At 50.6% G+C, this 13,148-nt stretch overlaps 1 protein-coding gene across 1 annotated transcript in view; it reads left to right on the top strand.

The window, feature by feature from the left end:
* nbeaa (neurobeachin a) overlaps nucleotides 1-13,148 on the top strand; it is a gene marked incomplete at its 5' end in the record, with an annotated part of 215,820 nt that overhangs the window by 130,338 nt on the left and 72,334 nt on the right. The gene's annotated exons all lie outside the window — the stretch shown is intronic.

Raw genomic sequence — 13,148 nt, 5'->3', positions numbered from 1 at the left:
TCTCTACTGGTACCCCAAAATGACCTGTTCTCTACTTCTCTACTGGTAACCCAATCTGACCTGTTCTCTAACCCCTACTGGTACCCCAATCTGACCTGTTCTCTATCCCCTACTGGTACCCCAGTCTGACCTGTTCTCTAACCCCTACTGGTACCCCAAACTGACCTGTTCTCTACTTCTCTACTGGTATCCCAAACTGACCTGTTCTCTACCTCTCTACTGGTACCCCAAACTGACTTGTCTCTAACCCCTACTGGTACCCCAAACTGACTTGTCTTTAACCCCTACTGGTGCCCCAAACTGACTTGTCTCTAACCCCTACTGGTACCCCCAAACTGACCTGTCTCTAACACCTACTGGTACCCCAGTCTGACATGTTCTCTACCTCCCTACTGGTACCCCAATCTGACCTGTTCTCTACTTTTCTACTGGTACCCCAATCTGACCTGTTCTCTAACCCCTACTGGTACCCCAATCTGACCTGTTCTCTAACCCCTACTGGTACCCCAGTCTGACCTGTTCTCTAACCCCTACTGGTACCCCAAACTGACTTGTCTTTAACCCCTACTGGTGCCCCAAACTGACTTGTCTCTAACCCCTACTGGTACCCCCAAACTGACCTGTCTCTAACACCTACTGGTACCCCAGTCTGACCTGTTCTCTACCTCCCTACTGGTACCCCAATCTGACCTGTTCTCTACTTTTCTACTGGTACCCCAATCTGACCTGTTCTCTAACCCCTACTAGTACCCCAGTCTGACCTGTTCTCTAACCCCTACTGGTACCCCAAACTGACCTGTTCTCTAACCCCTACTGGTACCCCAAACTGACCTGTTCTCTACTTCTCTACTGGTATCCCAAACTGACTTGTCTCTAACCCCTACTGGTGCCCCAAACTGACTTGTCTCTAACCCCTACTGGTACCCCAAACTGACTTGTCTCTAACCCCTACTGGTGCCCCAAACTGACCTGTCTCTAACCCCTACTGGTACCCCAAACTGACCTGTTCTCTACCTCCCTACTGGTACCCCAGTCTGACCTGTTCTCTACCTCCCTACTGGTACCCCAGTCTGACCCGTTCTCTACCTCCCAACTGGTACCCCAGTCTGACCTGTTCTCTACCTCTCTGCTGGTACCCCAAACTGACTTGTCTCTAACCCCTACTGGTACCCCAAACTGACTTGTCTTTAACCCCTACTGGTGCCCCAAACTGACTTGTCTCTAACCCCTACTGATACCCCAAACTGACCTGTCTCTAACCCCTACTGGTACCCCAGTCTGACCTGTCTCTACCTCTCTTCTGGTACGCCAAACTGACCTGTCTCTACCTCCCTACTGGTACCCCAAACTGACCTGTTCTCTAACCCCTACTGGTACCCCAAACTGACCTGTCTCTACCTCTCTACTGGTACCCCAAACTGACCTGTTCTCTCCCTCTCTACTGGTACCCCAAACTGACTTGTCTCTACCTCTCTACTGGTAGCCCAAACTGACCTGTCTCTACCTCTCTTCTGGTACCCCAAACTGACCTGTCTCAACCTCTCTACTGGTACCCCAAACTGACATGACTGTACCTCCCTACTGGTACCCCAATCTGACCTGGTCTCTAACCCCTACTGGTACCCCAAACGGACCTGTTATCTCCCTCTCTACTGGTACCCCAAACTGACCTGTTCTCTACTTCCCTACTGGTACCCCAAACAAACCTGTCTCTAACCCCTACTGGTACCCCAAACTGACCTGTTCTCTACTTCCCTAATGGTACCCCAAACTGACCTGTTCTCTACTTCCCTAATGGTACCCCAATCTGACCTGTTCTCTACCTCCCTACTGGTACCCCAAACTGACCTGTCTCTACCTCTCTACTCGTACCCCAAACCGACCTGTTCTCTAACCCCTACTGATACCCCAAACTGACCTGTTCTCTACTTCTCTACTGGTACCCCAAACTGACCTGTTCTCTACTTCTCTACTGGTACCCCAAACTGACCTGTTCTCTACTTCTCTACTGGTAACCCAATCTGACCTGTTCTCTGACCCCTACTGGTACCCCAATCTGACCTGTTCTCTAACCCCTACTGGTACCCCAGTCTGACCTGTTCTCTAACCCCTACTGATACCCCAAACTGACCTGTTCTCTACTTCTCTACTGGTACCCCAGTCTGACCTGTTCTCTACCTCCCTACTGGTACCCCAATCTGACCTGTTCTCTACTTTTCTACTGGTACCCCAATCTGACCTGTTCTCTAACCCCTACTAGTACCCCAGTCTGACTTGTTCTCTAACCCCTACTGGTACCCCAAACTGACCTGTTCTCTACTTCTCTACTGGTATCCCAAACTGACTTGTCTCTAACCCCTACTGGTGCCCCAAACTGACCTGTCTCTAACCCCTACTGGAACCCCAAACTGACCTGTTCTCTAACCCCTACTGGTGCCCCAAACTGACCTGTTCTCTACCTCCCTACTGGTACCCCAGTCTGACCCGTTCTCTACCTCCCAACTGGTACCCCAGTCTGACCTGTTCTCTACCTCTCTACTGATACCCCAAACTGACCTGTCTCTAACCCCTACTGGTACCCCAGTCTGTCCTGTCTCTACCTCTCTTCTGGTACGCCAAACTGACCTGTCTCTACCTCCCTACTGGTACCCCGAACTGACCTGTTCTCTAACCCCTACTGATACCCCAAACTGACCTGTTCTCTACTTCTCTACTGGTACCCCAAACTGACCTGTTCTCTACTTCTCTACTGGTAACCCAATCTGACCTGTTCTCTAACCCCTACTGGTACCCCAGTCTGACCTGTTCTCTAACCCCTACTGGTACCCCAAACTGACCTGTTCTCTACTTCTCTACTGGTATCCCAAACTGACCTGTTCTCTCCCTCTCTACTGGTACCCCAAACTGACTTGTCTCTACCTCTCTACTGGTAGCCCAAACTGACCTGTCTCTACCTCTCTTCTGGTACCCCAAACTGACCTGTCTCAACCTCTCTACTGGTACCCCAAACTGACATGACTGTACCTCCCTACTGGTACCCCAATCTGACCTGGTCTCTAACCCCTACTGGTACCCCAAACGGACCTGTTATCTCCCTCTCTACTGGTACCCCAAACTGACCTGTTCTCTACTTCCCTACTGGTACCCCAAACAAACCTGTCTCTAACCCCTACTGGTACCCCAAACTGACCTGTTCTCTACTTCCCTAATGGTACCCCAAACTGACCTGTTCTCTACTTCCCTAATGGTACCCCAATCTGACCTGTTCTCTACCTCCCTACTGGTACCCCAAACTGACCTGTCTCTACCTCTCTACTCGTACCCCAAACCGACCTGTTCTCTAACCCCTACTGATACCCCAAACTGACCTGTTCTCTACTTCTCTACTGGTACCCCAAACTGACCTGTTCTCTACTTCTCTACTGGTACCCCAAACTGACCTGTTCTCTACTTCTCTACTGGTAACCCAATCTGACCTGTTCTCTAACCCCTACTGGTACCCCAATCTGACCTGTTCTCTAACCCCTACTGGTACCCCAGTCTGACCTGTTCTCTAACCCCTACTGATACCCCAAACTGACCTGTTCTCTACTTCTCTACTGGTACCCCAGTCTGACCTGTTCTCTACCTCCCTACTGGTATCCCAAACTGACCTGTTCTCTACCTCTCTACTGGTACCCCAAACTGACTTGTCTCTAACCCCTACTGGTACCCCAAACTGACTTGTCTTTAAACCCTACTGGTGCCCCAAACTGACTTGTCTCTAACCCCTACTGGTACCCCCAAAATGACCTGTCTCTAACACCTACTGGTACCCCAGTCTGACCTGTTCTCTACCTCCCTACTGGTACCCCAATCTGACCTGTTCTCTACTTTTCTACTGGTACCCCAATCTGACCTGTTCTCTAACCCCTACTAGTACCCCAGTCTGACCTGTTCTCTAACCCCTACTGGTACCCCAAACTGACCTGTTTTCTAACCCCTACTGGTACCCCAAACTGACCTGTTCTCTACTTCTCTACTGGTATCCCAAACTGACTTGTCTCTAACCCCTACTGGTACCCCAAACTGACTTGTCTCTAACCCCTACTGGTGCCCCAAACTGACCTGTCTCTAACCCCTACTGGAACCCCAAACTGACCTGTTCTCTACCTCCCTACTGGTACCCCAGTCTGACCTGTTCTCTACCTCCCAACTGGTACCCCAGTCTGACCTGTTCTCTACCTCTCTGCTGGTACCCCAGTCTGACCTGTTCTCTAACCCCTACTGGTACCCCAAACTGACCTGTTCTCTAACCCCTACTGGTACCCCAAACTGACCTGTTATCTACTTCTCTACTGGTATCCCAAACTGACTTGTCTCTAACCCCTACTGTTGCCCCAAACTGACTTGTCTCTAACCCCTACTGGTACCCCAAACTGACTTGTCTCTAACCCCTACTTGTACCCCAAACTGACTTGTCTCTAACCCCTACTGGTGCCCCAAACTGACCTGTCTCTAACCCCTACTGGAACCCCAAACTGACCTGTTCTCTACCTCCCTACTGGTACCCCAGTCTGACCCGTTCTCTACCTCCCAACTGGTACCCCAGTCTGACCTGTTCTCTACCTCTCTGCTGGTACCCCAATCTGACCTGTTCTCTACTTCTCTACTGGTATCCCAAACTGACTTGTCTCTAACCCCTACTGATACCCCAAACTGACCTGTCTCTAACCCCTACTGGTACCCCAGTCTGACCTGTCTCTACCTCTCTTCTGGTACGCCAAACTGACCTGTCTCTACCTCCCTACTGGTACCCCAAACTGACCTGTTCTCTAACCCCTACTGGTACCCCAAACTGACCTGTCTCTACCTCTCTACTGGTACCCCAAACTGACCTGTTCTCTCCCTCTCTACTGGTACCCCAAACTGACTTGTCTCTACCTCTCTACTGGTAGCCCAAACTGACCTGTCTCTACCTCTCTTCTGGTACCCCAAACTGACCTGTCTCAACCTCTCTACTGGTACCCCAAACTGACATGACTGTACCTCCCTACTGGTACCCCAATCTGACCTGGTCTCTAACCCCTACTGGTACCCCAAACGGACCTGTTCTCTAACCCCTACTGGTACCCCAGTCTGACCTGTTCTCTAACCCCTACTGATACCCCAAACTGACCTGTTCTCTACTTTTCTACTGGTACCCCAATCTGACCTGTTCTCTAACCCCTACTAGTACCCCAGTCTGACTTGTTCTCTAACCCCTACTGGTACCCCAAACTGACCTGTTCTCTACTTCTCTACTGGTATCCCAAACTGACTTGTCTCTAACCCCTACTGGTGCCCCAAACTGACTTGTCTCTAACCCCTACTGGTACCCCAAACTGACTTGTCTCTAACCCCTACTAGTACCCCAGTCTGACCTGTTCTCTAACCCCTACTGGTACCCCAGTCTGACCTGTTCTCTACCTCCCTACTGGTACCCCAATCTGACCTGTTCTCTACTTCTCTACTGGTACCCCAATATGACCTGTTCTCTAACCCCTACTGGTACCCCAATCTGACCTGTTCTCTAACCCCTACTAGTACCCCAGTCTGACCTGTTCTCTAACCCCTACTGGTACCCCAAACTGACCTGTTCTCTAACCACTACTGGTACCCCAAACTGACCTGTTCTCTACTTCTCTACTGGTATCCCAAACTGACTTGTCTCTAACCCCTACTTGTGCCCCAAACTGACTTGTCTCTAACCCCTACTGGTACCCCAAACTGACTTGTCTCTAACCCCTACTGGTACCCCAAACTGACTTGTCTTTAAACCCCACTGGTGCCCCAAACTGACTTGTCTCTAACCCCTACTGGTACCCCCAAAATGACCTGTCTCTAACACCTACTGGTACCCCAGTCTGACCTGTTCTCTACCTCCCTACTGGTACCCCAATCTGACCTGTTCTCTACTTTTCTACTGGTACCCCAATCTGACCTGTTCTCTAACCCCTACTAGTACCCCAGTCTGACCTGTTCTCTAACCCCTACTGGTACCCCGAACTGACCTGTTCTCTAACCCCTACTGGTACCCCAAACTGACCTGTTCTCTACTTCTCTACTGGTATCCCAAACTGACTTGTCTCTAACCCCTACTTGTGCCCCAAACTGACTTGTCTCTAACCCCTACTGGTACCCCAAACTGACTTGTCTCTAACCCCTACTGGTGCCCCAAACTGACCTGTCTCTAACCCCTACTGGAACCCCAAACTGACCTGTTCTCTACCTCCCTACTGGTACCCCAGTCTGACCTGTTCTCTACCTCCCAACTGGTACCCCAGTCTGACCTGTTCTCTAACCCCTACTGGTACCCCAAACTGACCTGTTCTCTAACCCCTACTGGTACCCCAAACTGACCTGTTATCTACTTCTCTACTGGTATCCCAAACTGACTTGTCTCTAACCCTACTGTTGCCCCAAACTGACTTGTCTCTAACCCCTACTGGTACCCCAAACTGACTTGTCTCTAACCCCTACTTGTACCCCAAACTGACTTGTCTCTAACCCCTACTGGTGCCCCAAACTGACCTGTCTCTAACCCCTACTGGAACCCCAAACTGACCTGTTCTCTACCTCCCTACTGGTACCCCAGTCTGACCCGTTCTCTACCTCCCAACTGGTACCCCAGTCTGACCTGTTCTCTACCTCTCTGCTGGTACCCCAATCTGACCTGTTCTCTACTTCTCTACTGGTATCCCAAACTGACTTGTCTCTAACCCCTACTGGTGCCCCAAACTGACTTGTCTCTAACCCCTACTGATACCCCAAACTGACCTGTCTCTAACCCCTACTGGTACCACAGTCTGACCTGTTCTCTACCTCCCTACTGGTACCCCAATCTGACCTGTTCTCTACTTCTCTACTGGTACCCCAATCTGACCTGATCTCTAACCCATACTGGTACCCCAATCTGACTTGTTCTCTACTGGTACCCCAAACTGACCTGTTCTCTACTTCTCTACTGGTAACCCAATCTGACCTGTTCTCTAACCCCTACTGGTACCCCAATCTGACCTGTTCTCTAACCCCTACTGGTACCCCAGTCTGACCTGTTCTCTAACCCCTACTGGTACCCCAAACTGACCTGTTCTCTACTTCTCTACTGGTATCCCAAACTGACCTGTTCTCTACCTCTCTACTGGTACCCCAAACTGACTTGTCTCTAACCCCTACTGGTACCCCAAACTGACTTGTCTTTAACCCCTACTGGTGCCCCAAACTGACTTGTCTCTAACCCCTACTGGTACCCCCAAACTGACCTGTCTCTAACCCCTACTGATACCCCAGTCTGACCTGTTCTCTACCTCCCTACTGGTACCCCAATCTGACCTGTTCTCTACTTCTCTACTGGTACCCCAATCTGACCTGTTCTCTAACCCCTACTAGTACCCCAGTCTGACCTGTTCTCTAACCCCTACTGGTACCCCAAACTGACCTGTTCTCTAACCCCTACTGGTACCCCAAACTGACCTGTTCTCTACTTCTCTACTTCTCTACTGGTATCCCAAACTGACTTGTCTCTAACCCCTACTGGTACCCCAAACTGACTTGTCTCTAACCCCTACTGGTGCCCCAAACTGACCTGTCTCTAACCCCTACTGGAACCCCAAACTGACCTGTTCTCTACCTCCCTACTGGTACCCCAGTCTGACCTGTTCTCTACCTCCCAACTGGTACCCCAGTCTGACCTGTTCTCTACCTCTCTGCTGGTACCCCAAACTGACTTGTCTCTAACCCCTACTGGTACCCCAAACTGACCTGTCTCTAACCCCTACTGATACCCCAAACTGACCTGTCTCTAACCCCTACTGGTACCCCAGTCTGACCTGTTCTCAACTACTCTACTGGTACCCCAATCTGACCTGTTCTCTAACCCCTACTGGTACCCCAAACTGACCTGTTCTCTACTTCTCTACTGGTATCCCAAACTGACCTGTTCTCTACCTCTCTACTGGTACCCCAAACTGACTTGTCTCTAACCCCTACTGGTACCCCAAACTGACTTGTCTTTAACCCCTACTGGTCCCCCAAACTGACTTGTCTCTAACCCCTACTGGTACCCCCAAACTGAACTGTCTCTAACACCTACTGGTACCCCAGTCTGACCTGTTCTCTACCTCCCTACTGGTACCCCAATCTGACCTGTTCTCTACTTCTATACTGGTACCCAAATCTGACCTGTTCTCTAACCCCTACTAGTACCCCAGTCTGACCTGTTCTCTAACCCCTACTGGTACCCCAAACTGACCTGTTCTCTAACCCCTACTGGTACCCCAAACTGACCTGTTCTCTACTTCTCTACTGGTATCCCAAGCTGACTTGTCTCTAACCCCTACTGGTGCCCCAAACTGACTTGTCTCTAACCCCTACTGGTACCCCAAACTGACTTGTCTCTAACCCCTACTGGAACCCCAAACTGACCTGTTCTCTACCTCCCTACTGGTACCCCAGTCTGACCTGTTCTCTACCTCCCAACTGGTACCCCAGTCTGACCTGTTCTCTACCTCTCTGCTGGTACCCCAAACTGACTGGTCTCTAACCCCTACTGGTGCCCCAGACTGACTTGTCTTTAACCCCTACTGGTGCCCCAAACTGACTTGTCTCTAACCCCTACTGATACCCCAAACTGACCTGTCTCTAACCCCTACTGGTACCCCAATCTGACCTGATCTCTAACCCCTACTGGTACCCCAATCTGACCTGTTCTCTACTTCTCTACTGGTACCCCAATCTGACCTGTTCTATAACCCCAACTAGTACCCCAGTCTGACCTGTTTTCTAACCCCTACTGGTACCCCAGTCTGACCTGTTCTCTAACCCCTACTGGTACCCCAAACTGACCTGTTCTCTACTTCTCTACTGGTACCCCAAACTGACCTGTTCTCTACTTCTCTACTGGTACCCCAAGCTGACTTGTCTCTAACCTCTACTGGTACCCCAAACTGACTTGTCTCTAACCCGTACTGGTACCACAAACTGACTTGTCTCTAACCCCTACTGGTACCCCAATCTGACCTGTTCTCTAACCCCTACTGGTACCCCAGTCTGACCTGTTCTCTAACCCCTACTGGTACCCCAAACTGACCTGTTCTCTACTTCTCTACTGGTATCCCAAACTGACCTGTTCTCTACCTCTCTACTGGTACCCCAAACTGACTTGTCTCTAACCCCTACTGGTACCCCAAACTGACTTGTCTTTAACCCCTACTGGTGCCCCAAACTGACTTGTCTCTAACCCCTACTGGTACCCCCAAACTGACCTGTCTCTAACACCTACTGGTACCCCAGTCTGACCTGTTCTCCACCTCCCTACTGGTACCCCAATCTGACCTGTTCTCTACTTCTCTACTGGTACCCCAATCTGACCTGTTCTCTACCTCTCTACTGGTACCCCAAACTGACTTGTCTCTAACCCCTACTGGTACCCCAAACTGACTTGTCTTTAACCCCTACTGGTGCCCCAAACTGACTTGTCTCTAACCCCTACTGGTACCCCCAAACTGACCTGTTTCTAACACCTACTGGTACCCCAGTCTGACCTGTTCTCTACCTCCCTACTGGTACCCCAATCTGACCTGTTCTCTACTTCTCTACTGGTACCCCAATCTGACCTGTTCTCTACTTCTCTACTGGTACCCCAAACTGACCTGTTCTCTACCTCTATTGGTAACCCAGTCTGTCCTGTTCTCTACCTCTCTACTGGTACCCCAAACTGACTTGTCTCTAACCCCTACTGGTGCCCCAAACAGACTTGTCTCTAACCCCTACTGGTACCCCAAACTGACCTGTCTCTAACCCCTACTGATACCCCAGTCTGACCTGTTCTCTACCTCCCTACTGGTACCCCAATCTGACCTGTTCTCAACTACTATATTGGTACCCCAATCTGACCTGTTCTCTAACCCCTACTGGTACCCCAAACTGACCTGTTCTCTACTTCTCTACTGGTACCCCAAACTGACCTGTTCTCTACCTCTCTATTGGTACCCCAGTCTGACCTGTTCTCTACCTCTCTACTGGTACCCCAAACTGACTTGTCTCTAACCCCTACTGGTACCCCAGTCTGACCTGTTCTCTACCTCCCTACTGGTACCCCAAACTGACTTGTCTCTAACCTCTACTGGTACCCCAATCTGACCCTTTCTCTAACCCCTACTGGTACCCCAAACTGACTTGTCTTTAACTCCTACTGGTGCCCCAAACTGACCTGTCTCTAACCCCTACTGATACCCCAAACTGACCTGTCTCTAACCCCTACTGGTACCCCAGTCTGACCTGTTCTCTACCTCCCTACTGGTACCCCAATCTGACCTGTTCTATAACCCCAACTAGTACCCCAGTCTGACATGTTCTCTAACCCCTACTGGTACCCCAGTCTGACCTGTCTCTAACCCCTACTGGTACCCCAAACTGACCTGTCTCTAACCCCTACTGGTACCCCAGTCTGACCTGTTCTCTACCTCCCTACTGGTACCCCAATCTGACCTGTTCTCTACCTCTCTGCTGGTACCCCAATCTGACCTGTTCTATAACCCCAACTAGTACCCCAGTCTGACTTGTCTCTAACCCCTACTGGTACCCCAAACTGACTTGTCTTTAACCCCTACTGGTGCCCCAAACTGACCTGTCTCTAACCCCTACTGATACCCCAAACTGACCTGTCTCTAACCCCTACTGGTACCCCAGTCTGACCTGTTCTCTACCTCCCTACTGGTACCCCAATCTGACCTGTTCTCTACTTCTCTACTGGTACCCCAAACTGACCTGTTCTCTACCTCTCTACTGGTAACCCAGTCTGTCCTGTTCTCTACCTCTCTACTGGTACCCCAAACTGACTTGTCTCTAACCCCTACTGGAGCCCCAAACTGACTTGTCTCTAACCCCTACTGGTGCCCCAAACTGACTTGTCTCTAACCCCTACTGATACCCCAGTCTGACCTGTTCTCTACCTCCCTACTGGTACCCCAATCTGACATGTTCTCAACTACTCTACTGGTACCCCAATCTGACCTGTTCTCTAACCCCTACTGGTACCCCAAACTGACCTGTTCTCTACTTCTCTACTGGTACCCCAAACTGACCTGTTCTCTACCTCTCTACTGGTACCCCAAACTGACTTGTCTCTAACCTCTACTGGTACCCCAAACTGACTTGTCTCTAACCCCTACTGGTACCCCAAACTGACCTGTTCTCTACTTCTCTACTGGTACCCCAATCTGACCTGTTCTCTACTTCTCTACTGGTACCCCAATCTGACCTGTTCTCTAACCCCTACTAGTACCCCAGTCTGACCTGTTCTCTAACCCCTACTGGTACCCCAAACTGACCTGTTCTCTAACCCCTACTGGTACCCCAAACTGACCTGTTCTCTACTTCTCTACTGGTATCCCAAGCTGACTTGTTTCTAACCCCTACTGGTGCCCCAAACTGACTTGTCTCTAACCCCTACTGGTTCCCCAAACTGACTTGTCTCTAACCCCTACTGGTGCCCCAAACTGACCTGTCTCTAACCCCTTCCTGGAACCCCAAACTGACCTGTTCTCTACCTCCCTACTGGTACCCCAGTCTGACCTGTTCTCTACCTCCCAACTGGTACCCCAGTCTGACCTGTTCTCTACCTCTCTGCTGGTACCCCAAACTTACTTGTCTCTAACCCCTACTGGTACCCCAGACTGACTTGTCTTTAACCCCTACTGGTGCCCCAAACTGACTTGTCTCTAACCCCTACTGATACCCCAAACTGACCTGTCTCTAACCCCTACTGGTACCCCAATCTGACCTGATCTCTAACCCCTACTGGTACCCCAATCTGACCTGTTCTCTACTTCTCTACTGGTACCCCAATCTGACCTGTTCTCTAACCCCAACTAGTACCCCAGTCTGACCTGTTCTCTAACCCCTACTGGTACCCCAGTCTGACCTGTTCTCTAACCCCTACTGGTACACCAAACTGACTTGTCTTTAACCCCTACTGGTGCCCCAAACTGACTTGTCTCTAACCCCTACTGGTACCCCCAAACTGACCTGTTCTCTAACCCCTACTGGTACCCCAAACTGACCTGTTCTCTACTTCTCTACTGGTACCCCAAACTGACCTGTTCTCTACCTCTCTACTGGTACCCCAAACTGACTTGTCTCTAACCTCTACTGGTACCCCAAACTGACTTGTCTCTAACCCCTACTGGTACCCCAAACTGACCTGTTCTCTACTTCTCTACTGGTACCCCAATCTGACCTGTTCTCTACTTCTCTACTGGTACCCCAATCTGACCTGTTCTCTAACCCCTACTAGTACCCCAGTCTGACCTGTTCTCTAACCCCTACTGGTACCCCAAACTGACCTGTTCTCTAACCCCTACTGGTACCCCAAACTGACCTGTTCTCTACTTCTCTACTGGTATCCCAAGCTGACTTGTTTCTAACCCCTACTGGTGCCCCAAACTGACTTGTCTCTAACCCCTACTGGTTCCCCAAACTGACTTGTCTCTAACCCCTACTGGTGCCCCAAACTGACCTGTCTCTAACCCCTTCCTGGAACCCCAAACTGACCTGTTCTCTACCTCCCTACTGGTACCCCAGTCTGACCTGTTCTCTACCTCCCAACTGGTACCCCAGTCTGACCTGTTCTCTACCTCTCTGCTGGTACCCCAAACTGACTTGTCTCTAACCCCTACTGGTGCCCCAAACTGACTTGTCTCTAACCCCTACTGGTACCCCAGACTGACTTGTCTTTAACCCCTACTGGTGCCCCAAACTGACTTGTCTCTAACCCCTACTGATACCCCAAACTGACCTGTCTCTAACCCCTACTGGTACCCCAATCTGACCTGATCTCTAACCCCTACTGGTACCCCAATCTGACCTGTTCTCTACTTCTCTACTGGTACCCCAATCTGACCTGTTCTCTAACCCCAACTAGTACCCCAGTCTGACCTGTTCTCTAACCCCTACTGGGACCCCAGTCTGACCTGTTCTCTAACCCCTACTGGTACCCCAATCTGACCTGTTTTCTACTTCTCTACTGGTACCCCAATCTGACCTGTTCTCTACCTCTCTACTGGTACCCCAAACTGACCTGTCTCTAACCCCTACTGGTGTCCCAAACTGACTTGTCTCTAACCCCT

This window comes from Oncorhynchus masou, chromosome 8 (genome assembly GCF_036934945.1).
Source record: "Oncorhynchus masou masou isolate Uvic2021 chromosome 8, UVic_Omas_1.1, whole genome shotgun sequence".
Classification (NCBI taxonomy): domain Eukaryota; kingdom Metazoa; phylum Chordata; class Actinopteri; order Salmoniformes; family Salmonidae; genus Oncorhynchus; species Oncorhynchus masou.
The sequence above is the reverse complement of the archived record's forward strand: the minus strand, read 5'-3'. Positions and strand labels throughout refer to the sequence as shown.